Genomic DNA, 10,212 nt, shown 5'->3' on the forward strand with positions numbered 1-10,212 from the left:
CACTAAACTACTTTTTCACCCAGTGATTTAAAAAACTTTCTAATCTACCCACTTACACTTTTTCTATCTAACTTTAGCATTTGTTCTCATGTATCACCATGAAAACATGCCCATGAATTTCATATTATATGAAATTCAGTGTTTCTTTGAATTCTAGAACTAAATATTAAAAACAAGGGCACACACACTGTATCTCAGACTCCAACAGTGGGGACAAGATGAGTGGCCTGCAGAAAGAATAATAGCTTACTACAGCCCAGCTACTTGGGCTCAAGACAGGAGCTGGGCTATAGGACCCCAATTTACCTATTGAATGCCTAATAAGCCTTCAAGCTGTGGTAGAAATTGTATCAAATCATACTTCTGTTGCTTTTGAGTTATTGGCTAAACAACATTCACAAAAGTGAGCATTTGTGTTATCAAAACTGAATCACTTTGGGCTACTTGTTAGCAGAAGGAGGAGTCTGCAGAAAGTTCAGTGAATCGAATGCTGTGTAGAAATAGATGACTATGGAGAAATTATAAGGAACCTTGCAGCAGAAATTAAGAAAGCGGCACATGTACCGGTTCAAAAATGGAATTCTATCCTTCAGGCTTCTTGGTGGGATCAATTGTTTGGAGGGGGAGCTTGGTGGAAAAAATAGGATTTTTAATATTATATTCAAGAATGGGGCTATTATTTCTGCCTTGTCTCATACCATGTTTTATGCGACTAATCCATTCTGCTGTCCAAAGCATGCAAATAGCAGCAATGCCCATTGATCCTGAGTTAGCTACAATGAAAGCTGGTCAATCTGAGAGAACATCCAAAATATCTAAGATAATGGAATTGAAAGAAAATAGAAAGAGCAGAGCTGCTGAAGCTCTGGCCAGATTTGAAGCTCAAACATGATTAAAATGAATTTTAACAGACAACATGAAAAAGCAGGGGAAAGGTATTTTACAAGTAGCATTAAGCTACTATGCAGTCAAAATATAACTCAGGCTACAATAGGCATTTGCATTGATATATAATTGAGCATCCAAATAAAAATCAAAGACTAGAAAAAAATTATTCATTTTATACACCGAGTAGCAGTATACAAAAAGTAGTTCTTTAGTCTTGTAAATATTGATTATGAAACTAAAAGAATAAGTGAGCTATATCAAAATCTGTCCTATAAGCACGAATTAATGAATTAATAAAAGAAAAAGGGGGGACTGTGATACATAGCATGAATAAATTCATGCTAAAGTTATAATCTTGTCTGACAAGAATCCTAACATATTTCCAGGAAACCTTGCATGGAAGCCAGCATGAATATTCATCTGCAAGGGGCATATTTCTAAGAAAACTCCATCTGATTATAACAATATGCAGCATGAATATTCGTCTGCAAGAAGTGTATTTCCAAGAAGCCCAACAAGATTACAACATATACACCCAAAACAGCATGAATATTCATCTGCAAGAAGTGTATTCGAAGGTATCCTCAAAAAGCCTGAAAACATATAAAAAGCACCCTGGAACAGGCGCAGTTTGTGAGGCATGGTGAAGCATGCCCTCCTTGGGGCATCCCTCACCCGATGTTGTTCGCCCAGTACAGCATCAAACTGACTTTTGCTTGTGTCTTTTTTACGATTGTATTTTTTTAATAAATTCCTTTTATTAATCAAATTGGCTACTCATTTATAACAGCTAGTGTATGCTTGTGAGTGAAAGGCTGTGCATGAATAACCCATTTACAAAAGCACCTTTATTTATGTCCTTTTAGCAGAAGGTGTTTTTCACACCACACTGAGAATTATGATACAGCAAAGGCTCTAAACACCTCTGAGAGAGGGCTGTCCCTCTGGAGTAAGTAATATGAGGGTGCAGGATAATGCTTTTCAAAGGTCCCTTGGAATACACTTCTTGTAGACAAATATTCATGCTGTTTTGGGTGTATATGTCATCATTTTGTCAGGTTTCTTGGAAATGCACTTCTCGCAGATGAATATTTATGAGTGAATATCGTTACAATCTTATGGGATGGAGGTTTCTTTGAAATATGCCCCTTGCAGATGAATATTCATGTTGGCCTTGCTGCATATCACTATAATCTTGTCAGGGAAAGTTTCCTAGAAATATATTAGGATTCTTGTCAGACAAGATTATAATTTTAGCACAAATTTAATCATGCCCTTCTCCACAGGGCTGCTCCCAAGGATTTCTTCTCCAGGTCTGTGCTCACATCTGAGATTGCCTTGACCCAGGTGCAGCACCAGAACCCGGCCTTTTTGAACTTCAGGAGGTTGTCATGGGCCCAATTCTTAAGTTTGTCCAGGTGCCTCTGGATGGATCTCATCCTTCTGTTGTGTCAACTGCACCAAAAAGCTTGTGGTCATCTGCAAAAGCGCTGAGGGTCTGTGGCAACGCGCTACAACCAGGTCCCTAAGGCTGCTTGTCTGTTCAGGTCTGAGGCATGATGCCACTAGAAACCTGACAAGGAAGGATGTCATCGGGATAGGTTCTTGTTTGGGTAACCAAAGCTTTATTGCCCCGAAGGATGTCCAGAAACAAGAACAAAACTGGGTGGAGGGTCTGGAGTTGTATATGGGTAAGAGGGGGCAGATTGGAGAATCAATGTCCAATGGGAACAGGTAAACATGGTGCAGAGGTGGAGTTAGGGAGAGTTAGGGACAGGAACAACCAATGGGAAAACAGGGCTGGAGTAGTGAACCAAAGTAGGGCCAATGGGGTCCAGGGAAGGGAGAACATTCTAGGAGATGTACATAATTGGTAAATGGGGGTTGAACAGTGTAACATAAACTTGGTGAACCAATGGGGGAACAAATTTAACAATACATTAACATATAACTGCAAAGATCTGAGGGAGAGAGGCCTTCTCTCACCCCAATCTCAGAAGGTGTTTTTTGTTGCCTCCTTTCCAGGATTGAGGTAAGGGGATTTTAGTCATAGGCCCTTGGGTCTCCACAAGGGTCCATTAAATCCCACTGTCTGTGTCATCAATAAAACAGTAAAGAGCAGTGGCCCCAAGACAGAGCCCTGAGGAGCATCACTTCATCAGTCTCCACATGGACACTGTGCCACTTGACTACAACTCTTCTGCGTCTACCCAGCCAATTCCTTATCCATCAAGCAGTCCACCTTCAGTTGCATGTCTCCCTAATCTGGACATGAAATGCCATGTGGGACCATGTCAAATACCTTACAGAAGTTTAGGTAGATGGCACCAGTCATTCTTTTGTCAGTCGTGCAGTCATTACATCACAGAAGGCCACCAGATTGGTCAGCAGCCCCCTGGGTCTTCCTTTGTCCCTTGTTTAAAAATGGAAGTGATGCTGTCACTTTTACAGTCACTGGGGACTTTGCCTGATTGCTGTGACTTTACAAGTATCACAGGAGTGTCCTGGCAGCCATATTGTAATAGATAAACTTATGAATAAAAATTCGTAAAGGTCTAAATAAATATATTTGTAGCTATAATAATAATATAAAATAGAAAATACAGTGTGGCAAAAAAGTCCTTCCCCAGATCTAGTCGCGAATTCCCATTCAGGAGATAACAAAGCTAGCCGGCACCTAGCCGGCGCCCATCAACCGAAAAGAATAAGCAGGACACGGGCCATCAGGCTGACAAAGGAAGGAGCTCTGAGGAGATACTCATCGCCGGACCCGAACACCCTGCCCTGCAGACCACTGTTGGGGAAGCAATCTGGCTGACAAAGGAACGAGCTCGGAGGAGATACTCATCGCCGGACCCGAACACCCTGCCTTGCAGACCACCGGTGGGGAAGCAATCAGACTGGACAAAGGGAAAAGCCCAGCCGAGATATTCATCGGCTCCAACCCGGATCCAACCACTCCATCCTGATGACCCGAACCAAAATGAAATCAAGGAACATTCAGAACCTCTTTACATATGAGGAGACTCTGCCTGGACATCTATTAACTCTATTCTCCAATGCCAGGAAATCCATTCATCCAACAATCAAGGACCTTTGGTGAATGGTGCCTGCTTGGAATTTGGCCTCAGGGCACAAAATCCCTATAAAAACCCTGGCCAGAGAACCCTCGATCATGGATTTGGGAACACCTATACCTTTGGGTATAGACCCTGTCCACCCAGCGCTGCACTGACCATTTTATTGTAGTTTTTTTTTCTCGTTGTTGTTCTTTATTGAAATTGTTTTATAATAAATTTCTCTTTTTATTTAACCTAAATTTGCCTTTGCATTTATAACAATATCATTCCTCAGGGCGCTGGGATGCACGTTACCAGGTCCCATAGGCTTGTCCCCATTCAGTTCCATCAGATGCTCTTGAACTTGATCTTCCCTGACACTGGGAGTGATTTCACTTGCCCAACCCCCACCTGCAGCCTCAAGGAACCAAGACACATCAGGAAACCTGATGGCCACTGAAGTCTGAGGAAAAGAACTCACTGAGTACCTCAGCCTTCTCCGTATCTGCTGTCAACAGTTCTCTCTTCTCGTTTATCGAAGGTATACTGTCCCTAGCTGTATAGGCTAGGGCCCGGCGCACAGAAGATATCGAGATGTAACGGAAAGATAGTCACCTCCCCCTCCTCTTTAGTATGGTAATGACCCCTGCAATTAGCCAATAGCACCTAACTGTGATGAAAGCAGATGGGAGTAACACAGTGGACCTAGGGTATAAAAGCTCAAATTCTCCAGCAATAAACGCCATTTTGCCATCCATCACATTGATGCTTGTGTTTGCAAATGGACCGAGTGGCCTGAGTGCGGCTGCTGTGCTGTTCCTGAACCAGGGTGTCTGCCTTGCTAAAGGCAACATTTGGTGCCGAAAACCCAGGAAGCCAAATTCGAAAAGCGGGATTCAAACCCAGAAAGCAAGGATTGCCTGGAAAACGGGAGCAGCGGCCAGGACGGCTGGACCAGTCCTGACGAGGGAGACGTCCCTGAGACCAGAAGGAAGATGGAAGCGCTGATAAAGGTTGTATTTCAATTAGATTGTAAACCTAATTCTTTTACTCTTGCTATTGCAAGACTTTTGTATATTGGGGTCATAAATCAGCTAGTAAAGATAATCCACCCTAAGGTGTGGGACGGATGTACTAAAACCCTTGCTGAAGACACCTGGAGGGTGGCAAGAAACTGTCTGTTGGCCACCCCAAAATTTGGGGTCAGAGCGGCCACTCAGACTTCACAGCCCCCGACGAGAGTGGCTCAGCTGAGCCAAAGGGGGCCCAAGAGGGCGATACGTCCCCTCAATCCCTGAATCCTGATCTGCTCTCAAAAGAACAACAGAGAGCAGAAGTTTTTTGGAGAAAGTTAACAAAAGCAGCCAGGGGTGCTGTGGGAAAAGCCTGGGGGGAACCACTGCCCCACGTACCCCAAGATAGTGCTGAGCAAAAAGACAGAGTGGGAAAGGAATATCCTTAGTGAGAACAAAGAACAAGCACTGCCATTAATGGATGAACATAGTCGGGGGGATGGGAGAGATAAGGAATGTGAGGAAGAAAGAGAAACTGAAGCAAAAGAGATAAGATGTGGGGGAGGTGTTCAGGGAGAGAGGGAAAGTAATGTAAGAAAGGGGGAAAGGAATGTAAGAGACGGGGGAGTGAGAGTGAGCCGAGATGGGAAAAGGAACAGAGGGCAGGGTGAAAGGCAGAGTGAAAGACAGAGTGAAAGGTGGAGTGCAAGGCGGAGTGAAAGATGGAGTGAAAGGTGGGGAGAGCCAGGAGGGAGGGAACAGCCCACCCACAGGGGTGGTAGGTGGGGCCGGAGCCCAACAAAAAGGCACGGGAAACAGGAAGTAGCCAGCCAGTCGAGTTCTGACTCCGACCGAGATACTAGTGAAGATGAATGGTCGGATACTGAGTCCTTAGAAGAGGAAACAATAAAGATAAACAAGAATATCCCCCTCCACATTAAAAAAGAACTGAGAGAGGATACCCCTCTCACAGACTGGGGAGAAATAAAATCTGCATATGCCAGCTGGGTCCCTTCAGCTGCACTAGCGTTCCCAGTCCAGATGACAGAGGGGAGACACATGATCCACTCACCAATAAATCCTAAACTGCAAGGCTCCAGCCTGCAACAGCTGGTAAGCACAGACGGGACAATGATTACGCAATGCCTATCAGTTTATAACTTCAGTGTTTCTGACGATTTTCGTGGGCAAGTTGTGATTGTTCCCAGGGTCCTGTACCACCTGGATGGAGAGTTGAGCCTGCAAGCAGAGAGACTCACCCAACCTCAGAAAAGAGAACTGGTGACAGCTGTGACCATGGCGATGCTGCTTAGCCTGGGAGCAGCTGGTGCTGCCACAGGTGTCTCTGTCATCGTGACCCAAGAACAGAGACTGACTCAGCTACAAATGACAATTGATGAAGACTTGCAGATAATTGAAAAACCATGTGTTTTAAATAGGCTTGTGTCTTTTGTTAAGAGCTGACTAGAGAGGGTTAACATCCTGTTTGTAGAAAGGCAACAGATGCTCTAAGAATACACTTAGAGTATTCACTGTGTGTGCCTTATGTTTGTTAATGAAAAACTGCAGTGTCTATTTTATAAGTTTTCAGACTTTTAGTTAAGTGTAGTGTACCCTATATTTTACTCAAGTTTGTAATATCTACTTTTAAAAACTTTTTATAATATAGATAAGTTAAATAAAATGTTTAGAGATATAGAAAATAACATTAGAACTTTTAAGACTAATACACCTTATATTCTAGCAAATTAGTTATGCATAAAGACGGGGGAAATGTAGAGGCTAGGACCCGGTGCACGGAAGATATCAGGATGTAACAGGAAGATAGTCACACCCCCCTCCTCTTTGGTATGGTAATGACCCCTGCAATTAGCCAATAGCACCTAAGTGTGATGTAAGCAGATGGGAGTAACACAGTAGATCTAGGTTAAAAAATATCAAATTCTCCAGCAATAAATGCCATTTTGCCATCCATCACTTTGATGATTGTGTTTGCAAATGGACCGAGTGGCCTGAGCTCGGCCACCGTGCTGTTCCTGAACCAGGGTGTCTGCTTTGCTAAAGGCAACATGTAGCCTTTTTTTCCAACTAATGTCCTTATAGAATCCCTTCTTGTTACTCTTCATACCCCTTTCCAAGTCCTGTTTCATTTTTGTCTTGGCTTTCTTGATCCCATCCTTACATATCCAAACAGCATCCCTTTACTGTCCCCAGGTCACCAATCCCTGCTCCCACTGGCAGTGTGTGCCTCTTACTCCTCAGTTTCAGGAGCAGATCCCTGCTTATCTGTGGTGGTTTTTTGTCTGCCTTACTTGGTTCCTTACACATCAGCTTGGAAAGGCCTTCTGCTCCAAGAAAAGTTTTTAAAGAGTTTCCAGTTCTGATCAGGTCATCTGTTCCTAAGGACATATCCCAGCAGATCTCACTCACTAATTCTTTGTACACCTAGAAGTTAATTCTGCTGAAGTTTAGGGTCCTGACCCAGCTTCTCACCAGGCGAGTGTTCTTCCAGTTCAGGAGCTCACCCAGGGCAGGGTCACTATCCTAGCCCAGAAGAGAACTAGTGCTGGCTTTGGTGACAGGATGTATCCAGCACCTTCTCCCTGTGGGTGATGCCCATAGAGCCCTGAGTATGTGCATAGGTGTTTGGGGTCCCTGTGCTACACAGCAGGACTCATGGTGGTGGGTGAGTGGGCCATGAAGTTCTTTCCACATTCTGCACAGTGCTGTTCTTCATTGGCCCTTGCCAGCAATTCAGGCCAAATTAGAATCATAAAACGTCCTGAGACTGAAGGGACCCATCAGGACCTCAAACTCCAGCTCCTGACCCTGAACAGCCCAGCTTCATGAATCCACCCATGTCCACACGCTTCTTGAACCCTGTCAGTCCTGGTGCCATGACCACTTCCCTGGGGAGCTTGTTCCAGTGCTCAACCAATCCCTGGATGAAAAAACTTTTCCTGATACCAGCCTAAACCCTCTGACACAGCTCCATATTTTTCTGATTTAGAGCAGCATTTGGAATTGGGAAAGATGGGCACCAGAGATGGGCACATGGACTTCTTGACCTGCTGGATCCCCCTGTATTTTTTCTGTCTACTTCTTCTTCTCTCTTGCTCCTTTCCTTGCCAACATTCCATCTCATTTTCCCTGGCATCCAATCTTTTTGTTTGTCTTTGATTTTCTTCTTCCTGGAGGGACCCTGAGAACCTGTCAACCCACAGTGCCAGTTGCCAAATCATCACCTCAGTTCTGCAGAGAAGATGCTTGTTTTCATCATTCACATCTTGCACAGTCCACCCACCCCAAACAGGCTGGATAAAGCTGTGATGAACTAGGTAGGACCTGAGCAAAAACCCTCTGAAGCTGGCAGCTACTCATTCTGTTTTTCCAGAGAAAATTTTGGAATTTGGTTATACACATTAAATACATTTGATAAAAAACTCCCATTTTGGGTTACAGTGTATTATTGCAGTGGCAGGAGGAATCCTATAATCACAAGAGATGGGCTGCTTTCAGGAGGCACAGCAGAAAGTACCTCAATGCCCAAGGCACCTTATTCTAGAATTTATAGAGCTGACGTACACCTGCCTTTTGGATTACACCCCTGTGTCTTCCCCATCTTCTTTGATGATGTCTGGCAGAGAGGGGAATGCACCCATCCAGGCTTTTGTGTGGTAATCCATCTATTCTGCTGTTCTGCTTCACTATTCCAAATGCTTGTCTGCAACGCACATGTGCGTGCAGCAATGTCTTCTTGGAAGTCAAGAACACCTTGGAAGTCAAGAAGCAAAACCCACCCAGAGCCCTTCCCCTGTTGTATGCTTGACTTTGAGGTTTCTAGAATCCCAAGCCTCAGGCTGTGACAAGACTCTAGTTCCTCCTTGTACCTGTCACTGACCATGGGGGTCTCCTCAGCTGATGGACAGGAGAGGCCAGCCATCACCTCCCTGCATAATTTTCAGCAACAAATTCCACCAGCACCTTCACCTGCACACATCAAAACCTTGATCTCAGCCCAAATGCCTGAAAAGTTGTGAAGCTGCCCCCTGCACAGAAGGCTGTGAATGTGGAGCAGCTCTTCCAGAAGCTTCCCCACTGGCATTTGTTGGAGAGAAGAAGCTGCCAGGGACTATTGAGCACCCAAACCCTGATGGGACAGGAAGGCTGCAGCTGGTTGGTCCAGACACACCTTCTCCATCAACTCCATCATGGCTTTCAGTAGGAGGCCTCATCCTGCTGGCTGAGCTCAGCAGGTTTCGCCCCATATAGATGGCTGGGTTGCTGGAAATGTCCCTGCTGGTGTCTGTATTGGGGCCAGTGTGTGGACAAGGGCTGGCAGCCCTTGAGAAGGAGGAGATTGGCCACAAGCAACTTCCCAGCCACCTGGAGGGAAAAGGAACACAGAGTTCAACAAGACAGAATTTGCCCATGGGCAACTGCCTATTCAAAAGTGGCATGAGGCAGGGGGAGGCAGCAGCTCTGCTGCACTACCAATCTACAGGTGCTACAATATGCCTAATTCTAAGGCTTCTATTTTTTCTGTTGGAACCTGGATTATCAAACTCTGAAAAGGTTGAATGTCTGAATGAAGACAGAATCTCACAGATACCTCATTTGCAATTCACTATTTGCTACCTCTTGTCAGACAGAGCTTTGTTTACTCAGAAATCTTACCTAATTTGCATATATATGCATAATCACATACCATAGCTCCCCTTAATCCCAAATAAAATAAACCTGTGACTAGGATGCATTTACCACAGAGTGTCATGCCAAGATCCCATCTCAACAGTACACATCACACGTGCCCACACTCAGCACGATGGGACACAGCTGCAGTCAGCTCAGATGTGCAAGCTGTCAAGAGCTGCTGGGCTAGAAAAGATCTTGCAAGAAGTGAAGGAAGCTTGTTTTGGAAACTCAATTCCTCCCCTTTGAAATAAAGGCCTGAATTCTACTGACAGTCGGGCAGCTTGCCCTCCATTGTTCCATTTCCCTGGCTGCAAGGAAACTTGGAGATGGGTGATAGGTGAAAGATCTTGACAGCGACTTTTGTTAGCAATATGTATTCTTAATTAATGTTTATGTTGCAGTGTGCTTATTTAATTTTGTCAGAGTTGATAGGCTCAAATTGTTTGTTGGTATGTTCGTTTACCCTCCATGGGTTGAATGTATTGGTTTTCAGCTGTTGTTATCCCTCCCACAGCCCATCCATCAAAGCAAACCCCTCCCTTCTGTCTTGAAAGTTC

Source organism: Parus major, chromosome Z, assembly GCF_001522545.3.
Source record: "Parus major isolate Abel chromosome Z, Parus_major1.1, whole genome shotgun sequence".
Taxonomy (NCBI): domain Eukaryota; kingdom Metazoa; phylum Chordata; class Aves; order Passeriformes; family Paridae; genus Parus; species Parus major.